Source organism: Sapajus apella, unplaced genomic scaffold (genome assembly GCF_009761245.1).
Source record: "Sapajus apella isolate SASKATOON/1434 unplaced genomic scaffold, GSC_monkey_1.0 scaffold12, whole genome shotgun sequence".
Classification (NCBI taxonomy): Eukaryota; Metazoa; Chordata; class Mammalia; order Primates; family Cebidae; genus Sapajus; species Sapajus apella.
In genome coordinates, this window is record NW_022436952.1 from 37,800,367 (window position 1) to 37,813,358 (window position 12,992).

The 12,992-nt window shown below is 44.7% G+C and overlaps 1 protein-coding gene across 1 annotated transcript in view; it reads right to left on the bottom strand.

Annotated features, from left to right (window-relative positions):
- Nucleotides 1–7,374, bottom strand: part of TAOK1 (TAO kinase 1) — a 178,512-nt gene extending 171,138 nt beyond the window's left edge. Inside the window, exon 1 of the mRNA XM_032279350.1 lies at nucleotides 7,246–7,374. The gene's annotated coding sequence lies outside the window, so the exon portion shown is untranslated. The remainder of the gene's footprint in view (nucleotides 1–7,245) is intronic.
- Nucleotides 7,375–12,992: the final 5,618 nt, after the last annotated feature.

Here is a 12,992-nt window from a genome sequence, read left to right on the forward strand (position 1 = left end):
TCCCAAAGTGCTGGGATTACAGGCTTGAGCCACCGCGCCCGGCAAGAACCCATTTTTACAAAAAATTTAAAAATAAGCCCGGGCCGGGCGCGGTGGCTCACGCCTGTAATCCCAGCACTTTGGGAGGCCGAGGCGGGTGGATCACGAGGTCAAGAGATCGAGACCATCCTGGTCAACATGGTGAAACCCCGTCTCTACTAAAACTACAAAAAATTAGCTGGGCATGGTGGCGCGTGCCTGTAGTCCCAGCTACTCAGGAGGCTGAGGCAGGAGAATTGCCTGAACCCAGGAGGCGGAGATTGCGGTGAGCCGAGATCGCGCCATTGCACTCCAGCCTGGGTAACAAGAGCGAAACTCCGTCTCAAAAAAAAAAATAAATAATAAAAAAAATAAGCCCGGCATGGTAGCACAGGCCTATAGTCCCAGCTACTCATGGCTCTGAGCCCAGAAGGTAGAGGTTGCTGTGAGGCATGACTGTGCCACTGTACTCCCACCTGGGCGACAGAGCAAGACCCTGTCTCAAAAAAAAAAAAAAAAAAAAAAACTGTAGTTATACATTTCCACTAGTAAATGGTGACATACATAAATACTTTTTTTTTTTTTTTTTGAGACAGAGTCTTGCTCTGTCGCCCAGGCTAGAGTGCAGTGGTGTGATCTTGGCTCACTGCAACCTCTGTCTGCAGGGTTCAAGCAATTCTCCTGCCTCAGCATCCCAAGTAGCTGGGACTACAGGCACAAGCTACCACACCTGGCTAATTTCTTGTATTTTTAGTAGAGACAGAGTTTCACCATGCTGGCCAGGTTGGTCTCAAACTCCTGACCTCATGATCCACTTGCCTCAGCCTCCCAAAGTGCTGGAATTACAGGCTAAATCACTGCACTGAGCAATTTTTTTTTTTTTTTTGAGTCCAAGTCTCACTCTGTCACCCAGGCTGGAGTGCAGTGGCAGGATCTCAGCTGACTGCAACCTCCACCTCCCAGGTGCAAACGATTCCCCTGCCTCAGCCTTTCGAGTAGCTGGGACTACAGACTTGTGTCACCATGCCCAGCTAATTACTGTATATTTAGTAGGGATGGGATTTCGCCATTTTGGCCAGGCTGGTCTCAAACTCTTTGACTTCAGCTGATCCACCCGCCTTGGCCTCCCAAAGTGCTGAGATTACAGGCATTAGCCACCGCACCCAGCCTTTTTTTTTTTTTTCTTTTTTTTTGAGACAGAGTTTTGCTCTGTTGCACTGGATAGAACGCAGTGGTGCAATCTCGGCTCACTGCAACCTCCACCTCCCAGGTTCCAGTGATTCTCTTACCTCAGCCTTCTGAGTAGCTGGGATTACAGGTACACACCACTATACACAGCTAATTTTTTGTATTTTTAGTAGAGATGGAGTTCTGCCACACTGGCCAGGCTGGTCTCAAACTCCTGACCTCAAGTGATTCACCTGCCTGGGTCTCCCAAAGTGCTAAGATTACAGGCGTGAGCCACCATGCCTGGCCGACATTAATATACAGTAAGTGTATTGGTAGCTGCAAACCAGAAAGTTTTGTTCCATCCTATTATTTGATTATCTTTCTCAACTTTGAATATCTTTCTAAACGTTGTAGTAATTCTAAACGTTGTTGTAAAATCTACTTCTAAACCTGCATAAAACTATTTGATGGAATAATTTTATCAGAAGGAAAAATTAGCTTCTTCTCAGCTTTAAAGATAAGCTAGAAGGTAATTAAATGTCGTTATATTTAAATAATAACCTACAGCATAACTGTCACTGGCACTTTTAGCAGGCTGTAATATATCTATTATGCAAGGTACTTAATAATTTGTACTTTTACTTACTTTATTTACATGCCAGGTACTTAACCTTTTAAACACTCTTCCAACATTTATAGGCTAATTTTGTTATCAAGAAGTACAGACTTAGGCTGTATTTTAGAACAAAAAGTCCGCTTCTGGCACAAACAGAATAGACTGATATAGAAATAACTGTTACCAAATGATGACAGAAATATCCCAAGGGAAAATAACTGTTGCTAGTCCCTCCGTACAACTTTTTAATTCACATAGATTTTTAGAAGGTATGAGACATCTTTAATGAAATTAAACATCAATTTGTATTATTAAAAACTAAAATATTTTAACTTGACAATGGAATATAATGAAATGAACTAATACAGATTGTATCCTCTCATATTTTATAATAGGAAAACCTGAAGAATAATTTTTTAAAACCAGCCATTAATAATAAGTATAGAAATCAGGCCAGGTGCAGTGGCTCATGTATGTAATCCCACCACTTTGGGAGGCCAAAGCAGGCAGATTGCTGGAGCTGAAGAGTTCAAGATCAGCCTGGGCAACATGGCAAAACCCCATCTCTACCAAAAAAAAAAAAAAAAAATTAGCCAGACATGGTGGCATGCACCTGCAGTGCCATCTTCTTGGGGAGCTGACGTGGGAGGAGCACTTGAACCCAAGAGGCTGAGGCTGCAATGAGATGTGATTGCCCTATTGCACTCCAACCTGGATGACAGAGCAAAAACTCTGTCTCAAATTAAAAAAAAAAAAGCACACATATCTAAAGGCAGATAAGCATATGTTGGCACTCTGCTTAATGAACATCTCAATCTTATGCAAAACTTTACTAGAAAAATAACACTTTTTAATTTGTTTCGTTTTGTTTTGAGATGGAGTCTCGCTCTGTAGGGCAGGGGCCACTCCAGGCTGCAGTAGGGCAGGGGCCACTCCAGGCTGCAGTAGGGCAGTCTCAAGATATAAGCTCACTGCAACCCCCAACTACTGGGTGCAAGCAATTCTCCTGCCTCAACCTCCCCAGTAACTGGGATTACAGGCACCCACCACCACGCCAAGCTAATTTGTTTTATTTTTGGTAGAGATGGGGTTTCACCATGTTCGCCAGGCTGGTTTCGAACTCTTGACCTCAGGTGATCCGCCCACCTTGGCCTCCCAAAGTGCTGGAATTACAGGTGTGAGCCACAACATGGCCTTTTGCTTTGTTTTTAGACAGTCTCACTCTGTTGCCAGGCTAGACTGCAGTGGCATTATCACAACTCACTGCAGCTTCCATCTTCTGGGCTCAAGCAATCCTCCCACCTCAGCCTCCCAGGAACAAGCATGCACCATCATGCCCCACTAATATTTTCATTTTTCATGTCTCATTAATATTCTCATTATGTTGCCTAGGCTGGCCTCAAATTCCTAGGTTCAAGTGATTCCCTGCCTCAGCACCCCAGTGTGCTGGTATAATAGACATAAACCACCACACCTAGCCCCTGCTAATTAAATAAAAATTTTTTGTAGAGATAGGGTCATACTGTGCTGCCCAGGCTGCTCTTGAACTCCTGGCCTCAAGCAATCCTCCCACCTCAGCTTCCCAAAGTACTGGGATTACAGGTGTGAGCCACTTAGCCCAGGCCAGAAATAACACTTTTTTGAAGGGATTCGTTCACATATGATCCTCATCCAAACAGCAGCCCTCAACTAACATGTACCAAAAATGTTCCTAATTTCTAAAAGATTAAATTTGAATGAGTACCATTAATTGTTATAAGTAATAGAAATTACTGATAATGAAACAAAATGAAAAATTAAGTGGCCGGGCGCGGTGGCTCACGCCTGTAATCCCAGCACTTTGGGAGGCCGAGGCGGGTGGATCACGAGGTCAAGAGATCGAGACCATCCTGGTCAACATGGTGAAACCCCATCTCTACTAAAACTACAAAAAATTAGCTGGGCATGGTGGTGCGTGCCTGTAATCCCAGCTACTAAGGAGGCTGAGGCAGGAGAATTGCCTGAACCCAGGAGGCGGAGGTTGCGGTGAGCCGAGATCGCGCCATTGCACTCCAGCCTGGGTAACATGAGTGAAACTCCGTCTCAAAAAAAAAAAAAAAAGAAAAAGAAAAATTAAGTGATTTTAATATACAAATAAGCCAAATGCAAAACACAGATTTCCAGGTGAAAGACATGAAAGACAGATTAATCTCAACTCTAATTTCAATGCCAACAGCTGACCCCTGGATAACTTCCGGATTTACTACATATTCATGTCTACTAAGAACCGGCAAATTCTTAATATAAACCATACTCTTATGATTAGGTATGAGCATCCAGTCTTTCTAGTATCCTGTCACTAATGATCTGCTTTCTTATTGTTAAAATGGCATCATAACATGGGACCAAATGTCATGTATATACCTTGTTACACAGAAAGCTTATTTTATATCAACATCCATTCAATAATGTGCCATATCCACACTTTCCCCAAAATCAACATTATAAAAAATACAGTAATTCTTTCTATTCAGTGCACTCATATTTTTGATCCTGTACACTGCTGTATTTCTTTAAAACCTCTCAGAGTTTAAATTCGTTTGCAATACTATCCTTTAGTTTGGAAGCAATGTTTTGTTACCATCAAAATAATCTTAAAAGCCTTAAATCCAGCTGATTCTCAGAAATTCTTCCACCTTTAAAACATGAGAATTATAACCAAATTAACAAATCAGATATCAGAATGCCAAAAATTAAGTCACTAAAAGAGAATCCAGTGAAAGAGCCAGTTGTGAAAGAACAGGAAGTGATGTACACTGCCATTTTGTAGATGAACTATTTAGAAACATAAGAAGTGCCATACTAATCTGGAATCAACTCAGACTATTAGCTCTCAGCATTTTCTTTCTGCAGCATCAGAGGTGATCTGAAATAACCCTCAGGCAATTTTTCCTTAATAATGTATTTATCTAATTGAACATGAACATACTTTTCCACTTTCAGGCAACATTTCTACCAGCTATGAAAGAGGTTTTTTTTGTTTTTTTTTTTCCAATTGTCTTAAAGAGTACTCCTTAGTAATAGCATGATGAAACAAAGCAAGTAAATAGTTAACCTACACCCTATGTAAATCCTTTAAGTTTAAGTTTCGTAGCCTTTACTGATAAATCTGCTCTGCCTACAACTTACCAAGGTAAAAGCAGTCACTCTACTGAGCAGTACACTTGGATCAACACATGCTGGTATATATTAATCAATTATCAACAAGCCATAATGATGGAGAATTAGATTTCCTGGCTTAATTTGCCATAAAGGAGAAAACTCTACATATCAACAACATGCAGCTTTGTCCCATGAAATAAATACTCAAATGAATAGTTATTTCAGTTCAATGAATTGACATGACCATTAAAAGGGAATAAAGCAAAGAGAATTCCATCTTCTGAGAAAAAAACGTAATAAAATGTATTTAATGTACCATGTCTCCTACATCAAAATCATGATATAAAATGACAGAAACTAAGTAAGTACCTAGCACTGCTACTAACATCTTTATATCCCTATCATAAAACAGGTTTCAGAATGCAACAAACACATCAAGAAAGCCCTACTGGACAACATTTAATGACAACATAAAATGTACATGGTATTTGGAGGTATTTAAAAATAAGTAACTAAGTAGAGCTTAAAACACTAAATACACAAAAGACAACTCATTATCTGTACATATTTTAATCTTCTTCCTCACTTTGTGAAAAAAAATTATTTAATTCTATTAATAGTCATATGTGGAACATTTTGAAATCACGTCACCAGTATTCACTAAACACTTAAAAAGAAAAAAAAATGTATCATCAGTACATGGAGATTTGAAAACTACTCTTTGGTCACAAAAAGCACTTGGCAGCACATTTCCAGAATGTTTAAATTTTTATTTATTTCTAGTCAACTAAGGACAAAACCAACAAGTAGTACTGTAAACCAAATAACATTGTTTTCAGACAAATACGATAGGAAGCAAAAGAAGTGAAAAAAAAAAATGACTGACTACAGAAAATAGATTACAGAATAATTAGGCAGATTAATAAAAACAAAGCATCAGCTACCCAAAGGTTTGTAACCGAACCATTTTCAGAAAATTCCAATTTCAATATTATACAAAATAGTATTAACCCTAAAAATTCACAGCTTAGGGAGAAATGTTCATCAGACAGCCTGTCGGTATGTAACAATCGTTAATAATTTTTTTTTTGGGACGGAGTCTCACTCTGTCGCCCAGGCTGGAATGCAATGGCACGATCTTGGCTCACTGCAACCTTCAACTCCCAGATTCAAGCAATTCTCCTGCCTCAGCCTCCCGAGTAGCTGGGACTACAGGCGAGTGCCACCACGCCCGGCTAATTTTTTGTATTTTTAGTAGAGACGGGGTTTCACCGAGTTAGCCAGGACGGTCTCGATCTCCTGACCTCGTGATCCACCCACCTCAGCCTCCCAAAGTGCTGGGATTACAGGCGTGAGCCACTGTGCCCGGCCAGTAATTCTTGATGAACTATAAAAGTCATAGACAAAAAGAAGGGAAATGAGGATGAGGAGGTACAAAATTATTTTATTTGAATTCTAACGAAAATCCAACCTGCTCACAAAAAAATGTCAATCCAGATATCTCTCAAAAAGACATCAAAACTGTTCTAACATGAGCGGGGTCCCTCTCGAAAGGCCATGTCCCCCAACAATAACACCAGGAATAGATACAGATACACTTCCCATGGACAGATCTCAGGGAAAGAGTATTAAAATGGTACTGTCATGAATTTAAAACCAAAGGAAAAAGAGTAATCTTTTCAAGGGAAGCGCCATTACTTCCCTCTCCTGCTCCCCCTCCCTTCTGTGTATACATGGGTCTGTGTATGAAGAAACTGCCTTGGACTTCTGCAGCATTGCAGTAGACTAGAGGATGAGGAAGGGGGAAGGGTAGGGGGAGAGAAACGCTTCCATCACCCCTACAGAAGAGGGGTATAGATTTCCTGTGCTGGGGGGAGGAATCCACCCAGCAAGCCACCCAGAGCAGTCTCCCTTCCCAAGAATCCATACACACTACAAAGGAGAAGGAGGAGAAGGAGCAGGAGGAGCATAAGGACCAGAAGGGAAAGGGACCTCGTGCCTTTAAACCGGGGTGCACATCAACCCAGTCTCCCAGTGAGGGCCACACCTTCCTCGAAACATCCCCTTCCACCACCTCTTCCGGTGACCCTCAGGAAAAAGGAATGAAATTGCTCTCGCCCCTTAAAACGGGAGGGCGCCCAGCTCACCAGCCTCTTCACCCCACCCACAGAATCACAGACCCTCCTTGTCTCCCTCCCCCACCCCACCCCCACATCCCTTCTTCCACACACAGGCCCCAGTGGGCCGAATTTCCCCGCCCCCCTCCATATCTCCCTTTCCCAAAGCAGAGGTGCCCTTACCCGTTCGCCGACAGGTCCCGGGCGGAGCAGGCAGGCGCAGCCCCCTGCAGCGCTCCGGTAGCTGCTACCCTGGAGGGCGAGGAGTGAGGAGGAGGAGGGGGCCCGGCGACAGACAGCCGCCCCCCCCCCGGAGCCCCAACGAGCCGCCAAGCCCAAGCTCTGCAACAAGGGGCGGGGGGGGGGGGCGAGGGAACGACCGGGGTCGAGGAAGCGCCCTCAGCTCTTGGGCTCAGTTAAGATGGCGCGGGGAAGTGCCGGGAGCCGTCGCCGCCGCCGCCGCCTCGGGGGAACCGGCCCGGGCCTCGGCCGCCTCTTGTCCTCACACAGCCGAGGCCCTCTCGGTCCCCCGCCGCGGCCCCTCGGCGGGCGGGCCCACGCGCAGCCCTCCGCCACCACCACCACCCCTGGGAAGGGGGCGCTCACAAAGGGAAGAGAGGCCGCGGGCCGGCCGGCGGACGGCGGGGCGGGGTCCCCCGGGGCCGGGAGGCCTCAGATGTTCGCGAGTGCCTAGTGCTCTCGGCCCGCGAAGGGCGCAGGGCGAGCGGGACCCCTCCTCTCTCCTCAGGCAGGCGGCGGCACCGACTCACTCTCTTTGCCACCCTCCCTCTCTCTGCCCGAGCCCTGAAGCCACAGAGCCCGGCCGCTGCCCAGGTTTCCCCCCCCTTCCCCGACACCACTCCCCTCCTCCCGACCGTCATCACTCGTCTCCGATCTCGCGAGATTTCCTGCCTGACAGGCCCGACCCTGCGCGAGACACGACTACATGCGCGCGCGCCCTCTCAGGAGCGCGCAACGCTTGCTACGGGCGGAGTCGTCTGGGTGGCCGGGAGTCCCAGCCTCTGTCCAGCAGGGCCTCGCTGAGTTCGCGGAGCTTCTAATTGCCACGCGGGCGTCAGGTGCATTCATTTCACCCCGGAGATCTGAAGAAGAGCTTATCTGCACTCCTTTTCCGTCCCTCTTCCCACCCCCAAAGCATCCGCCCGCTACTGATAAGTTTGCCCCGTAGTGTGGAATATCCCATTCCTACACAACTTGGTTCGCCACGCCCTCCCGCGTGGAATTCAGAGGTACACTGGGCAGCGTAATCAATATGTAGTTGAGTTTTTGAGATTCTAATAGTTTATGGTAATTTTTGGAATGACAGTAAGACTTGGAAATACAGATCTAAGCCACTCTGTACATTCATTGGTGATGGTAGAAGAGATAAAACTTCTTGAAAAGTGACTGTGGGTTTAGCAGGTTAAGTAATGGGAAGTTTTGGAACAAGAGCAGCAAACAAACGGAAGAGTTCTATGCAGAGAAGAAGTAGAGTTTATATTCTTTCATCTCAAAAATTTTTCTTTTTTTTTTTTTAGGAAACATCCCTTCAGTACTTATTCACGAAACTAAAAGTGTAGCCAAAGTGCGGTCATAAAAAAAAATCGTGGTTCTGGCCGGGCACAGTGGCTCACGTCTTTAATCCCAGCACTTTGGGAGGCCAAGGTGGCGGATCACGAGGTCAGGAGTTCGAGACCAGCCCAACCAACATGGTGAAACCCCATCTCTACTAAAAATAGAAAAAAAATTAGCCGGGCGTGATGGTACATGCCTGTAATCCCAGCTACTCGGGAAGCTGAGGCAGGAGAATCGCTTGAACTCGGGAGGTGGAGGTTGCTGTGAGCCAAGATCGCGCCATTGCACTCTAGCCTGGGCAACAGAGCGAGACTCTGTCTCAAAAAAAAAAAAAAAAAAAAAAGGAAAAAAAGAAAGAAATAGTAGAACTGAGCTGAGGCACAGAGAATTTTGATTAACTTGTCAAAGTTCTTTTTTTTGAGATGGAGTTTTGCTCTTGTTGCCCAGGCTGGAGTGCAATGGCATGATCTTGGCTTACCACACAACCTCTGCCTCCTGGGTTCAAGCAATTCTCCTGCCTCAGCCTCCTCAGTAGCTGGGATTACAGGGATGCGCCACCACACCTGGCTAATTTTTTGCATTTTTGGTAGAGATGAGGTTTCTCCATGTTGGTCAGGTTGGTCTCGAACTCCCTACCTTAAATGATCCGCCCACCTCAGCCTCCCAAAGTGCTGGGATTACAGACATGAGCCACCATCCCTGGCAAGTCGTCAAAGTTCTTATAGCCAGTTTGTAGTAAAGCCAGTTGTCAAATTCAGCTTTTACCCTGAGCCACTATAATTCTTGTTTTTGTTTTTGTTTTAAGATGGAGTCTCACTCTGTCACCCAGGCTGGAGTGAAATGTCGTGATCTCGGCTCATTGCAACCTGAGGCGGCTCCCAGGTTTAAGTAATTCTCAGAGCTACTACATTCTATTACCTTTAGAGAATATAAGAACTGAAATTGCTGTTGCCTTTTGCTTTGAAGCCCCAGAACAAAGGCAATTCGGTGGAAAACACATTCTCAAGATAAAACCAGATCACTGAAGCTCTGGAACTAACTGTCTGAAGTCAATCCTAATCCTGGGCTTTTCAGCATGTGTGTACCAAAACATTCCCGTGTTTCTTAAGCTATATTGGGTCTGGTTCTCTGTTGTTTGCAACCAAATAGTTCTCACACAGAACTGTTTGTTAGCCTTTCCCACCAGGCTATGATCTCCACAAGCATATGAATGTTTGTCTTATTTATATTTATGTCCACAAACTTAGCATAATGTATATAATGACATTCAACAAATGTTTGCTATCAGTTCAGTAATACTGCAAACATTTGCTGCTATGTGTCAGAAATTGGGTTAGGTGTGGGAGATAAAAAGAAAAGTGAGTGAATGAAAGCTGTTTGCCTGGAGTGTATGGAAGAACAGCTACTGCAAAGGTTAGTGTGATCGAGAACTCTAGGAAAAGATATACACACATGCTAGAGTTCTCTGAAAGTTGCTGTCACTTTGGCCCTATGTGCCTGGCCGATGGGAATTTCTGGATTCTTACACATGTTAGATGTTTTCAGTATTGTCTAAGGTTATCTTTTTTTTTTTTGAGACAGAGTCTCACTCTGTCACCAGGCTGGTATATGGTGGTGAGATCTCGGCTCACTGCAACCTCCACCTCCCGGGTTCAAGTGATTCTCTTGCCTCAGCTTCCTGAGTAGCTGGGATTACAGGCACGCACCACCACGCCCAGCTAATTTTTGCATTTTTTAGTAGAGGTGGGGTTTCATCATGTTGGCCAGGATGGTCTTGATCTCTTGACCTCGTGATCCGCCCACCTCCCAAAGTGCTGGGATTACCGGCGTGAGCCACTGCACCCGGCCAGGATTGTCTAAGGTTCTAAGAGTGTCTGGAAGTCACCTGCTTCCCAAAGTGATGTACATGCTAGAGTTATACCTGGTCCTGTCATGTAAACGATGTGTTTTCTGCTATGCTTCTCTGTGTCTCTTGACTCCCAAAAGTATATACTATAAAATGAGTATGCTCTACTCATGTCTCAGACTGATAGTGAAGATCAAAAGTGGCATGGATATGAAAGTTCTATTGTATCCAGGTGATAGCTGCTTTCTTTCACCTGACTACAAGTACTAATATATTCTACTCTAGCTAGCATCCTCACGAAAACCAAAACTGTACCCTCAGTACAGTTCTATTCCACTGGTAGTGAACATCCGTGGTTCTTGTCTGTCCAGAATTTCTCCCTCATCTGGCAAAAGTTCCCTGTGGCTAGGTGTGGTGGTTCACGCTTGTAATCCCAAGACTTTGGGAAGCCAAGGTGGGTGGATTGCTTGAGCTCAGGAGTTTGACACCAGCGTGGTCAACATGTGGAAAATCTGCCTCTACAAAAATTACAAAAATTAGCAGGGTGTGCTGGTGTGCATCCCAGCTGCTAGGAGGCTGAGATGGAAGGATCATTGAGTCTGGGAGGTGGAGGCTGCAGTGAACCCTGTTTATGCCACTGCACTCAAGCCTGATTGACAAAGTGAGATCCTGTCTCAAAAAAAAAAAAAAAAAAACAGTACTCTATAGTTCTTAGAGAAGTTTCCTCTCCATTGTTCTGCGGAGCTCTTGTGGGGCTGTCACTCTGGGCCTCTTGCTACAGGTGGGCACCATCACAGCATGGGCAACCAAAATATCTCACCCCTTGGTGAAGCAACTAGGGTAGGGAAGGGCACATGACACAGCCCAAGCTGGACCATGCAGAGATGTTTATTTGGATTTTATACACTGCTATGTGAGAGAGAGAAGCTTTGCTTTGCCTATGGGGTCATAAACTGGGATGATGTAAATCTAGACATTCTACAGAAGTTCCTCCCACACAGACCCCATCTCCCTCATCCAGGATCCCTCTGTTGCATAAAATAAACTACCAAGATCCAAGCTTTCCTCAATATAATCTATGCGAAGCCTGCTTAAATTGCTTATAAAGCGTGTCTGTGGTTCATAAGCTCCTCCAAGTTCTGATCTGCTCATCCTCACAAAGTCTCAAATGCCTTCAAATTCTACATTTCAATATTCTAACATTTTTGTGTGGAGTAAATTTATGAAGAGGAGAAGTAAAGGACAAGTTTCATGATAACCATTTACATAGTGCCATTTGATAACCAGGCCAGACCTCTGTCCCCTCTTCAGGGGTTTCTGGGCAGTGGGTAGGAGAGAGCAGGTTATGTAGGAAAGGTCACCACAGGCAAGTTTAAGTGGTTGTCTAAAACCTGAACTTTGAGACACTCACTGTCGCTAATAAGTGTAATACAACATATCAGTAAAGGAAGCATTTGATTTTTTTGTTTGTTTGTTTGTTTGTTTTTTGTTTTTTGTTTTTTTTGAGAAGGAGTTTTGCTCTTGTTACCCAGGCTGGAGTGCAATGGCACCATCTCGGCTCACCGCAACCTCCGCCTCCTGGGTTCAAGCAATTCTCCTGCCTCAGCCTCCCGAGTAGCTGGGACTACAGGCGTGCGCCACCATGCCCAGCTAATTTTTGTATTTTTAGTAGAGACGGGGTTTCACCATGTTGACCAGGATGGTCTCGATCTCTTGACCTCGTGATCCACCCGCCTCCTCCTCCCAAAGTGCTGGGATTACAGGCGTGAGCCACCGTGCCCGGCTATTTTTTTTTTTTTTTTTGAGACAGAGTCTCACTTTATTGCCCAAACTGGAGTGCAGTGGCATGATCTCGGCTCACCACAAGCTTTGCCTCCTGGGTTCAAGCAATTCTCATGCCTCAGCCTCCTGATAGTTGGGATTACAGGGATGCACCACCATGCAGAGCTAATTTTCATATTTTTAATAGAGAAGGGGTTTTGCCATGTTGGTCAGGCTTGTCTTGAACTCCTGGCCTCAAATGATCTGCCTGCCTTGGCTTCCCAAAGGGTTAGGAATACAGGCATGAACGACTGTGCCTGGCCAAAGGAAGCATTTGATTAAAACGGATATTGGAAATTTTCCTGGCTCATTTCCTGTGTGTAGACAGTATCAATGGCAGCATTCAGTGCTAGGATGTATTAAACTAGGTGGCAGCAGCCAATACCCGAGTCCCCAGTTCACCAGCTGAACCCCCTACCCCAATATGGACACACAACTTTATAACAAAACCTAATCTATGGAGAAAAATGCTCAGGGATTGGGAGCTGGGTATGGTGTGTGGAGAGACAGAAAAAGGGGAGACAGAGTAAAACACTTAACAAAACTCTTTAAGCTCCTGCAGCACTGATTTTTCAGTTACAGGACCTAATATATGTCTTTTTTTCCACCCTTAAGCTGATTTGAATTGTCACTTTCAACCACAAGACTTTTTTTTTTTTTTTTTTTTTTTTTTTTTTTTTTTTTTTTT